The following is a 12613-nucleotide window of genomic DNA, read 5'->3' on the forward strand; positions in this document are numbered from 1 at the left end:
CTCTCCTGGGTGACTGTAAAATAAAAATGGGAGAAAAAGAGAAATGCATCATGCATACCAGTCTCGGCTATAAGAAGCTTTCTATATAATTAAAAGTATCTCTATCTGTATACTTACACAATTGTGGGATGTCAGAAATCCTAAACTCATCTAGTCAACGGTTGAGTTGTTCCTGCTTACTGTGGAACACATTAAATGTTTTAAGGTGGCTATGGCTTGGTGGTGCTTTTTCCTGTTTATTGGTTTTGTTTTTGGCACCTCATCCTCCTGGACTTGGTTTTGTTCCTGCTTGTGCCTTTTCAGGTCATTGTAATGGTACCTGCATTGCTTTTCGAGTGCATGGAATGTCAGTTGCACTGGAGACAGCTATGGCAAGACTATTCCAAGCCTGTGATTTATATTGAGACCTGTTATAGTCCTCCTGCAATAGCCTACAGCTGTGGCACTTTACAAGGAGTTCACTGAATATTATAGAGTCCTCTTCACTCCATCTTTGAGCCCTAAATTGGACACCTTCTCTTCTCTTCTTGCTCCTGCCATTTCCACACAAGTTACACATAGGTGTTTTTTCATTCTTAACACAGAAGAGGTCCTTGTAAAAATATGCTCAGTAATTATATAGCCACATGAAAGAGTGATTGTTTAACCATGTATGTGTGTGACTTGACAAGGTCCTTGTTTTTGCATTCATGTGTAAATGAATATCATCCAAGTATGAAGTTCATCCCAGGGCAGAAATTACACTTTTAAGTGTAGAAATATAACTGTCACTATACCCTCAGTCACACACATAATTCATATAAGCTCCAGTGCTCTATATAACTGTTGTTGTTTCTAATTATCTTTAGGTTGTTCTTATTTTTTTTAAATTGAGTTGACAAGCATAAATAAAATTGAGAGTATGCTAGATTTGAACACTGGCTCACTTGTACTGTGGGCATTTACTTATGCCAGTTGCCACAGGGAAGGCAGGGCAGCAGGTGTAGTTTTTACAATCATTACTGTGCAGAGTGCTCATTGCAACTGAGAAAATGTTTGTCAGACATACTCATGAGTTGTACACACACATTAAACAGATGATTGGGTAACCAAGTATGTGTGTGAAATAAAAGTTCAGGTACAACTGCTTAATTGTAGAACCATAATTGTACTAATACCCACCTTTAGACATTTACTATATATATCATATGTATGCCCAAAGCACCTGCTATATACATAGTTATTTGTATCTATAATGATTTTATAGTGTGAAGTTTGGTATAAATTAAATTGGAACATCATTAATAACATCTTTGAGTTTGCAGGATTTGAAGCCTGGCTCACTTGTACTGTAGCCCTTAACTTACACCTGCTGCCACTTGATGAATTAGGAAGCAGCAGTATATTTTCACATTCATTACTATGTGTATATATCTGCTGACCACCGTACAATGCCGCTTAGTATGTTTGTGCAATGGTAAGCAAAAATGCAACAATGCATCTTTCGGAAATTAACAATGTCTGCCTATTGTCTGCAGGTGTTCTGGACCTGCAAGTATTGTGGAAATGTGCAACAGCAGATTAAACATATAACAATGTATGTTTTATGAAACTGAAAATGTATGCTTGTTGTCTGGGCCATTATACCATGTTAGAGCAGAGGTGAGCAATGCACAAATGAGACAAACAAATCTCAAAATGCATTAAAACAGTGATTATATTTGTTTTTATGACTAAAACATAAATGTGGGACTTGAACCTTGATTGACAGATACTATGTGCTCTCTGATTCATTGTGTTTAACAGCTGTGCTCACAAGCACTTGATTCACAGCTTTAATGTATGCTGCCTCATAGAAGCAACTTCCATTAATTTTGTTTCACAATATTTGTGCTAAGCCACGCACCGCACAAATGTTAATATTTAAAATAATTTTTAAAATAACACAAAAGGACACATATACAACATTACAAAATACATTTTGACACACCGTACAGGTTTTTACACTAGTCTGGATTTGAACTGTCACGCACCAGGGATAGCTTCTTTCTTTTTGCCACAGAAATAACTTTGCAGCAGGAATGTAAATCATTGTGTATATAAGCAAGTTCCATTTCCTCCACAGTTTTAACAAGACATATACATTTGTACACTCCCAGTTGTTTGTATGTGTTGCTTAAGTATTTAGTGTAATGAATGACTATGCAAACATTTATGAGACTTGTTTGCAGCAATGCTGCTCTGTATTCTCTTTGTATTGTGTTAATTCCTCTCTTATCTTTGCTGTACTCTCAGACATGCAGTGTATAAGGTATTTTTGTATTATTCTCCTTAAAATGTATGATAAAATTACATGACAGTTTTCAGGTTTTCAGAAAAGGCAAGGGAGTTTGGCTATTGGTGAACCACACTGAGAGATGCAAATTGTTCAGTTCCATTTAAAAGCCTGCTACAATAACTTCTACACTTTGTAAGTGTATTCTGGGTGACACACAGATTACAGCTAAGGTAGTCTGAATTGCTATTGTGTATTCCTTTTGCCTCCCACCAATCATTCACAGTTACAATCCATTAGCAACAAACACTGAATTAATGCCTAGACTATGTTAAACCTGCTGTATGAAGTCAAAAGTTTTGGATTCAGCAGTTGTAATGAGTTCACACCTCATCTGCTTATTCAACATGCTAAGAAACATGAATTTACACAATATAGCAAATAGCAAGGAAGAAAAAGAAACGGATTAATGACTGTAAAGGAAAGAAAATACATAGTAAGAAGGACAGCGCTTTATGTAACACACCGGTTACAGGGAATGATGATATGTTTATATCAGAAAACCTTCAGTCTACAGAAAAAGGCATCATTTGTCAACTGGAGAAGGGAGGAAAAAAGAGGCAAGGGGCAGGTGAAAAGGAAGAAATCAAAACTGAACGTGTAAGGATTTAAGAACATTACTGTAAGAAAAAAGAAGAGAAAGACAGATGTTGACTACATGGCTCAAGCTATGGATTTACAATGCCAGCTGGATGAGAATTTAATATGCAATGAAAACAGTGGGATTAATAAGACTAATGGTGAAGATCTATCCTTCATAACAACTGACAGAGCAGATGTTACTGCATTAGAAGCTTAAGATATTCTTGTAATTGAAGATTCAGTTATTAGAGGAACCGATACTTATATTTGCAGAGATGATAATGAACATCGAATAGTGTTATGCTTGCCAGGAGCAAGAATAGAAGATGTGAGACAAGCCTTGGAACGCCTTAATATAATTAAGTATTGATCTGTTTTTATTCATTTCAGTACAAATGATGTCACCAACAAAGATTCTCTGACTGTTAGTAGAGAACTGACAGCCCCCTTAGATAGTATAGCTTGTACTGGTGTTAGGACGTATTTTTCACAAATCACCTATAGAAAGGATAGTCAGGTCACTGTGAATGAAAAGATTTTTTGGATAAACACCTACATGGAAAAAATGTCCTGTTTAAAAAAAATGGAAATGTGTAGAGCATCCAAGCCTAGTTTTGGGGCACATGTGTTCAGTCAGGATGGCGTGCATTTGTCAAAATCAGGGAAGAGAATTTTTGCAGCAGATATTTTGCACTATTTGACAAACACTAGGCAGGATTTTTGCCAGTTCAAAATTTTATCAGTTCACATATAGCAAAATTTGATGCATCTCTGATGGTTGTTAATGCGAGGAGCATTAAATAAAGTTGTTTTATTGGAAAATTTGCTACGTTCCCACAAGATTGATGTTGTTATTGTTTGAGAAACATGGTTATAGAACAATGACTGGAAACCAGTTCTGTCAGGGTGCAAATGTTTTTATTGTAACAGACATTCTAACAAAAAAAACAGGTGGGGGTGTTATGGTAGAGATTAAGGATAGTTATGAGACCTGTGATTATTATATGTTCAATGATAACACCAATACTATAGACTGAGTAACTGTGACAATAAAGACAACCCCGGAATGTGTAACAATTGTTGGATTGTATAGACCACCAAAGTCAAGTGCAGATGACCTAGAGGAATTCATACATTTCTTGCATGAAACACAGGAGGAAAGAATAATATTAGCTGGGGACTTAAATTTACCAGAAACAGACTGGAATAATATTGATTCAAGAATGTTAGTAAGGAAATTATTCACAGTGTATATTCAGGGACAACAATTCCTTCAGATTGTAAAAATTAACTACCAGGGGACTGAACATACTAGACATTGTTTGTGTTCCCAAATAAGTTACTGTAACTTCAAGTCAAGTCTTACCACCATTGATGTGCAGTGATTATGGGGTTATAAAGGTTAATTTGTTGGTAGATAATTCTTCCAAACTGAAATCTAAACCAATGCACAGAAGGTTAATTACAGATTTCAGTACCATTATATCTGTTATTCACTAGGTCATACAAATATGGGGAGATTCCTCAAGTTTGGAGACATGCACTTATTAAACCTGTCTTTAAGGGAAAGGGGAGTAAGGCAAACCCAGAGTCATATACACCCTTAAGTCTACTTTCATGTTCTGGGAAAATAATGGAGAACGTAATAGTGGATAAGTTATTGGCAGAAATGAATAGGTTGGGACTTGAAACCATATATCAGCATGGGTTTACCTTCATATTGTTGATCACAGATGACCAAACGGCCACATCACTGAACTGTTTCTGCAAAACCAGAACCGCAAAAACTTTTGAATATTGAAAAACCTCGGATTTTGACATTTCTGGCTGCACCACACCCACAAACAAGTGCTAACATGGGTCAAAAAGGGGGCGAGATTTTGCGGTTCAGAAATTTGGTATTAGAGGTTTTGTGAAGTTGCAGTTCAGTGTTCGCGGAAGCGGGGTCGACATTCCAGACGCCGACATTATGAAGGTAAACCATTAGCTTGAATATGTTGAAAACAGATCTATTACCACCTATAACATAATGTTCTGTAACAATATAATAACAGCGTTAAATGAAAAATTATGCTGTGATGTAATTTATATAGATTTAACTTCAGCATTTGACAGGGTCATACACAAAACACTGACCAATAAATTAGTACAACTAGGTATTGATGTACTCTTGATAAGATGGATAGCTGCATGGCTTACAAATAGGACATGGCAATATCATACAGCAACAGCACAGGTGAATTCCTTGGTTACAGTCAGGGTGTCCCACAGGGCTCTGTCCTAGGCCCCTACTTGTTTAGATTGTATCTTTCTGACCTAAATTTTCATTTGAGGTGTTCTACAGTCTATATGCAGATAACATAAAATTTGGAAAACGGATTGTTACAGATAAAGCATGTCTGCAAAATAACAACTAAATTGACCATTTGGGCACAGGAGAATAATATTCTGATAAATGCATCAAAACTAAGCATATGAGATTTGGGAGGCATAAATTGAAAGGTGAATATTTAACACAGCACACACAGTCACTGAAATTGTAGACTCATTTAAGGACCTGGGTGTATGGCTAGGTTCAGCTTTGAGTTTTTCTAACCATGTCAACCAATTTGATAATGATAGTTATAAAATTATGGGTTGTATAAAAAGATTTATAAAGTCTAGGAAATCAAACATAATGAAGTCATTGTTTGTTAGTTACATTAGAACCAAACTTGAGTATGGAATAACAATATGGAAACCCTATAAGAAAACAGGCATGAGTAAACTGGAAAGAGTACAGCAGAAATATACCAAGGGCATCCATGGATGTGAAAATGTAGGTTATTAGGAAATACTAAAATATCTGAACTTGTACAATGTCTCTTACAGATATTTAAGAGGAGATCTTATTCAGTTATATAGGGCATTTAGAGACAGCTACCTCTGGAAATGTTTGTGGTTATCAAAAAGTACTAGAGAATCATCAGACAGCCTGTGTAGAAGATTCTATAGGAATGAGAAGTGTACTGATTGGTTCTCTGACAGAGTAGCCAATGCATGCAACAGATTACCAAATTACATTAAAGCAAGTACTAGTTTAGATATTTTTAAGAACAGCTGGGCACTTATAGGAACAAGTGTTTTGGTATATTGGCAAGCTAGAAGGCCATTAATGCCTGTGCTTGAAATATCTGTATGTATGTATGTATGTATATAAAGGTAACCGTGTAGCTAGGGAACTTAAAGGTGTGGAGGAATTTGTATTCAGAGAACACAGAAGATTGCTATTCATTTTGATTTATCTGCATAGAAGGCTTATGATCCCTTGCTAAGATATGATTATATTTTTTCTAGTACATGCTAGATTTTTTACAATGTTACAAAGACAATTTTTTATATTTATGCATTAGAAATGGAACTTTAATCTGTATGCACTTCTTATAGTTCATTGCTGGCATAGGTATTTCGGCGTGCATTTCTTTTTTCAGATTGACTGCCCTTATTAACTTTCATCAAAAGTGATGAAAATCTAAAGGTATTACTGCTCAATCCTAGGAGTCTAAACAAAAATGTCCACTCTGCAGAAGCTCTCTTCACCGTAAAGAATGCTGATGTTTCTGCGTTCACTGAGACATGGTTTAAAGCTGTGGAGAGCACACCGACAGTACACACTTATAATGCCTTTCACACATTTAGACCAGCTGCTACACAGACAGGGACTAAGGGTGGAGGTGTCTCAATTTACATAAAAAATAAATATACCTCAAGGTTGGTCAAACAAGACAATGTACTTGAGCCACTCCTTGTTCAAATCACCATAGGCAAAATCCAATACCACTTCATTGCAAGTTATTACTCCCCCTCTATGACCCAGGAAACCCATACCATGTATCTAAACTTATTGGAAACACTCACCATCCAACCCAATTCCATATTCATGGGTAACTTTACCCCAATATTAACTGGGAATCCTATAAGACACCAAATGTACAGGCACATCGATTCCTGGATTTTGTAAACACAAACTTCTTGGACCAGATTGTCAATACACCAACAAGGGGTGTAGCCATACTGGATCTGGTCCTCACCAATATGGAAGGGTGCTGCACACCCCCTACTGTAACGTCTTCCCTGGTAAGGTCAGAGCACAAAATGGTGTCCTTTGAAGTAAAAATAAAACCTGGACCCCGAGCTAACCCTGTGCTATTCAGAAACTATTCTAAGACTAACTGCCTGCTATTAAGTGATAGTCTGGAAACATTTGAAGCCTCAATAAACCCTGAAAGTACTGCTGCCTATGCAGAACTGTTCACAGAAACCTTAAAGGACCCATCTCGATACCAAAAGATTGCCAAATTCCGGTAATTACGACCACACAGGTAAAAAATGCACTCTCCAAAGCTATGAATGCAGCATCCATGGGACCAGATGACATCCCAGGCTGTGTACTACAAAATGAACTGGCACCTCACCTAAGTGTTATGTTTAATCATAGCCTCACCTCAGGCTTCATGCCCACTGAGTGGCGCACAGCTACAGTTATCCCACTCCACAAGGGGGATCCATCTTGGATCCGGGAACTACTGTCCTATCAGTCTGATGAGCCTGATTTGCAAGGGCATGGAATGCATTATCACGGAACTTATAAACAAAGACATTGGCAACCTTCAAACACTGGACCCCACCCAGTTTGGGTTTGTGAAGGGCCGATCTTGTCTCCTGAACCTGATTGACTTCTTCAAATCAGTCTTCAGAGCTGTGGACGAGGGTAAGGTGGTCCACACAGCCTATCTGGACCTTGTCAAGGCCTTCAACACCATCCCCCACTCTGGAATCATAGATAAACTTACTAAGCTGGGCATAAATCCCTATGTCACTCGATGGGTTGCCAACTGGCTTACTGATAGAACCCAGACTGTAAAAGTAGCTGACTCCAAATCCAGCTCCAGACAAGTGACAATCAGAGTACCTCAGGGTTCAGTCCTGGGACCACTCTTGTTTGGCATCTACTTCTCTGAAGTACAGGCCAACACTAAGGGACTCTGACTAACAAAGTTCACAGATGACTGCAAACTGGGAGCCATTATTGAATCTCCAAATGATGTGGATATTCTACAAAAGGGCCTTACAGAAACAGATGTCTGGTGCCAGTGCCACGGGCTCAAGCTTAATGCCAAGAAATGTATAGTTATCCCCTTTGGAAAAAAACATGTACCCATGAATTACCACATAGGTGGCAGTACACTAAACATCAAAAGTGTGATGAGAGACTTAGGGATACAGGTGGACAGTGGTCACACTTTCCATAACCACATCGCCACAACAGTCAGGAAATCCTTCTATGTGGCACACCTCATCACTAAGGGCTTTTCATCCAAGAAAAAGGAGGTCATTGTCCCACTGTACTCATCCCTCATTAGACCCATTATAGAGTATAATGCCCCATTTGGTATGTACCTCACAAGACATCTGCAACAGCTGGAAAGGCCACAGAAATACCTCACTAAAAGAATCAAAGGCCTAAAGCAGATGCCATATGCTGACCATCTAAAAAAAACTCCAGCTATACTCTGTGGCATATCGTCTACTCAGAGGTGATCTCTGCTTAACATACAAGGCCATGTCAAATCCTGAGCTGTTGGACATGCTCCACTTAAAAAAATCCCAATCCCTAAGAGCCATACGCTCCAGGGATCTAAACCTTGTCATCACAATGAACAAAACATGTTGGAGGAATAGGTTCCTGACCCAGAGACTCCCCATACTCTGGAATAGACTGTCCATACATGTCAAGCAGAGCACCTCCTTGGCCCTCTTTAAAAGGAACCTTGATGATTGGATGGGAGATAGGAAATTCACCCCGGGGATCATGTCAGTCGCCCTGCTAGACAGGGGTCCAGAGAAGTAAATATTGTGGGAAGAAATATCCAGGGAATTGTTATGGCTAGGCTTGTATAGGCCCTAGGGCCGATAGCCTAGTACCAACCTATGAACCTATACAAGCATGTTAATAGCTGCATAGAGGCAGCTGTAGTCACCAGAAAGAAGTACAGAATTAACTCAAAAACTAAGCTACCCTGGTAGAATCACAAAATCAATAGGCTGTAAAACAGCATGAAGAAAATCATGGCAAAAATTAGGAGGTACAGCACCCAACAGGTTAAAAGCGCTATTATCAAAATAAACAAACAACAAAGAGGACAGATAAAGCCTACCAAAGCCAAATTGGAGGTAAATTTGGCCTTGCAGGCCAATGACAATCACAAGACATTCTTTCGTTATGTATGCAGCCTTAAAGGCAATACAGAATTGTGTGCCGAGCTCATTGTAGATGGAGCCACCTATACTGAGCCAGAAGATACAGCAAACCTCCTAGCTGGTAATTTCAGTTCCAGCTTCACCCCTCTCTCCCCCTCAACCTTCCCTCAGGAAATACCATCAAATTTAACTCACTCTGCTATCACAAGGGAACAGGTCCTTAATGCTGTCTCTAAGGCCAAGAGTACTGCATCAATGGGCCCAGACAATATCCCAGGATGCCTTCTAAAGGACAGGGGGTGTTGCCAGCATGAGACAAGGATAGGGGGCATGGCCAGCAACAGACAAGGATAGCAGCACATTTTCACTGCTCTCCTACAAAAGATATATGTATGACTGGAAATTTTTTTGTTTGAATAATCCTAAACAGTTCAAACTAGTGAATTTCAATAACCCTTTGTTTTATAAAGGATTATTTCAATAAAACATTGAAAATCTAATAGTTTTCCTGTCAAAAACTGTGTAAAAGTAATTTATTTCACTGTATCCAGCAGCAACATGAGCTACACTAAGGCAGCACTTCAGGATACTTCATGTAAGAAAAAGCTTCAGTCACTTTTGTCTCATATTAAAGAATTATCATTAAAAATGGACAGATTGGACAATACAATTGATGATTTTAAGAAAGATTCTTCCAAACAAAAGGAACAAATTAATGAGGCTCTTCAGGCACAGAAAAATCAGATCTCAGGCATTGAAGAATCTCATAATATTATGGATGGAAGGCTAAATGAAGCAGAAAACAACACTAGATTTTTATTGCAGCAAAATAAAATCTTGTCAGCTAAAGCAGATTACCTTAAAAATAAATTTTGAAGGAATAATATTTGTATATTTGCACTTTCTGAATGTACTGATGGTAACAATATGATTTATTTTTTAACTGCCTGGCTTCTAAGACTTTAAATCTCCCTGAAGCTCTGGTAACAATATGATTTCTTTTTAACTGCTTGGCTTCTAAGACTTTAAATCTCCCTGAAGCTCTATCTTTGGGATAGAGAGCACACCGGTCCCTAGGTAAACTTGCTGCAAACCTGTTTTTTCTCCAAGATCTATATTTATTTCATTTTAAGACAAAGCATTGGTACTTAAAACTGAATGGGCTAAGTCACCACTTGAATATGATGGAAATATTGTGTGTTTTGACAATGACCACTCAACAACAGTGAGGACAAAAAGAAAACAATTCCTTCCACTTATTAGAGAACTTAAAAAAGCAAATAAATATACATTTATTCTTTCTGGCCAGATTAAAGATTTTCCTTACAAATGGGGTTAAACTCTTTGAAGATCATGACTCTGCTTTGTCATTTCTACAAACAAATAAAATTCTTGAACAAACAGAGCAAATGGATCGGGCTAATATATTCTTGAAGGTGCATATAGATTCAAATAGAAGCAAGACGTGAGAAAAAGAAAAAAACTAAGTTAACGATGAGGAACATTTCCTTTTTCCTTTTCCCTTTCTTCAATCCTTATTTATAAAGAAAGTAATATGATGTCAATGCATATTTGTATTTTCCTTTTTGTAAACAAGCACAATTTTAGTTGTATATAGACCTTTAACAATAAGTCAAGAAAGAATAACATACTTGTTTACAACATAAATAGAAACTTGATTACAAGCAAGTAGACTGCATATGAAAGGTAATTTAACTTCTTTTTCCTGTATTACACTTATTTTATTTTGCAGTTAACTGACAATATCTTTTTATGAGTTGGAGCAAAAAGTTATACATTTTTAACAAAAGCATTCAGTATTTCTATCAATATATAAGTTGTAGATTTCTATATGAAAGTACATGCTTAGAAGTTACCCCATGTTTTATATATGAAACAGAAAAGACTGCTACATGACACATAGTTAAACTTACATTTGCTTATCTTATATATTTGCTATTACAGCCTTGAACATAGCATATATTCTTAGTACTATCTTGTTTTTCTTGATGCTTTTGGGAAAAGTAACAAGAGTAACTAAATAAAAAATGACAAACTCTAATGCCTCTACCACAGTGATAAAATACACAAAGAGGATTCTATTATGACAAATCCAAGTAAAATAATGTTATTACTTGCATTTTTGGGAAGTTTTCAAGTTATATTCAATGCATTTATTATATTGTCATGTATTTTTGTATGTTAGCATTGAGGATTTGTTCTCTTTTCAAGACTTGTTCTCCTTAAAAGACTAATTGAGTCAACTGATGCAGTGTTTTATGGGTTATTGTGTTTATGGGATTTAAACAGGTTGTTACATTATTGTTTTTATTTTGAAGAAGACCTGCTTAGGGTTGAAAGTGCTTAATCAACATTAAATTTGCACCAAGGTTTTATTACATGTTCTTTCCTTTTTTCTACACAGTGTTTTTTTTTTATTTTATTTTGAACTCTAATAATAATGTTAAAGTAAGAAGAATACCAGCATATATAATAGGTTTACAGGAATTTAAAGACTATTTTCTTAAAGAAATTTCCTCTTTTATAGAAATTAGCACAACAGTGGATACTTCATGTATGGGATGCTCTAAAAGCATATCTGTTGGGAAAATTCACTAATTGGCTGTCAAATAAAAAAGGAATGGGACAAAGAATTATATGAAATACAGGAAAAACCTGATAAGCTGAAGTTAGAAAACCAGAAGAATAAAAATAACAACACAGAAGAGCTCAATAAGCTAAATGACAAATGCTTGGGAATTTTAAATCATAAAACCACAATTAGTCTTGAGAAATTTAAGATAATTAACTTTGCTATCAATCCAAAGTCTATGCACAATCTAGCCACCAAAACAAAATTACTCAGTAAATCCAGTCACATAAATAAATCTATTCTCATAGAAAAAAAGTAACAGAAAATATTCTAAAGGAATTCAGAGATTATTAAAATGAAATTAATCAAAATAATATACTAATAGATTCAGAGGAAACAATCAAAACTTTATTAGAAAAAATACAAAAAATAGACTATCAAGTGACCAAATTAAATTAATTGACAAACTGATTTATATGTTTATGCTTCAAACTCAAATTTCTAAATTGAATTCTAATAAAGCACCAGGTAATGAAGGAATTATACCTGAACTATACAAACTGTTACCTAAAGAAACCATACACATATTATATAAGTTTTTTCTATAGTTATGGACTTAACTAAAGTTCCTCCTTCTTGGAAATATACCCTTATCTCTCCAATTTTAAAAACCGACAAGGATTCTACTCAATGCTCTTCATACATAGCCATTTCACTTCTAAATGTAGATTATAAACTATTCATGGCAATTCATGCTAATAGATTAAAACACATTCTACCTTATGTGATTGATGAAGATCAAACTGGGCTTATTTTAAATAGAAACACCTATGATAATATTAAAAGAATAATTACAATAATCAACTATGCAAATAACTCAAATA

Source organism: Protopterus annectens, chromosome 8.part1 (assembly GCF_019279795.1).
Source record: "Protopterus annectens isolate FY-2018-M chromosome 8.part1, PAN1.0, whole genome shotgun sequence".
Lineage (NCBI taxonomy): Eukaryota > Metazoa > Chordata > Ceratodontiformes > Protopteridae > Protopterus > Protopterus annectens.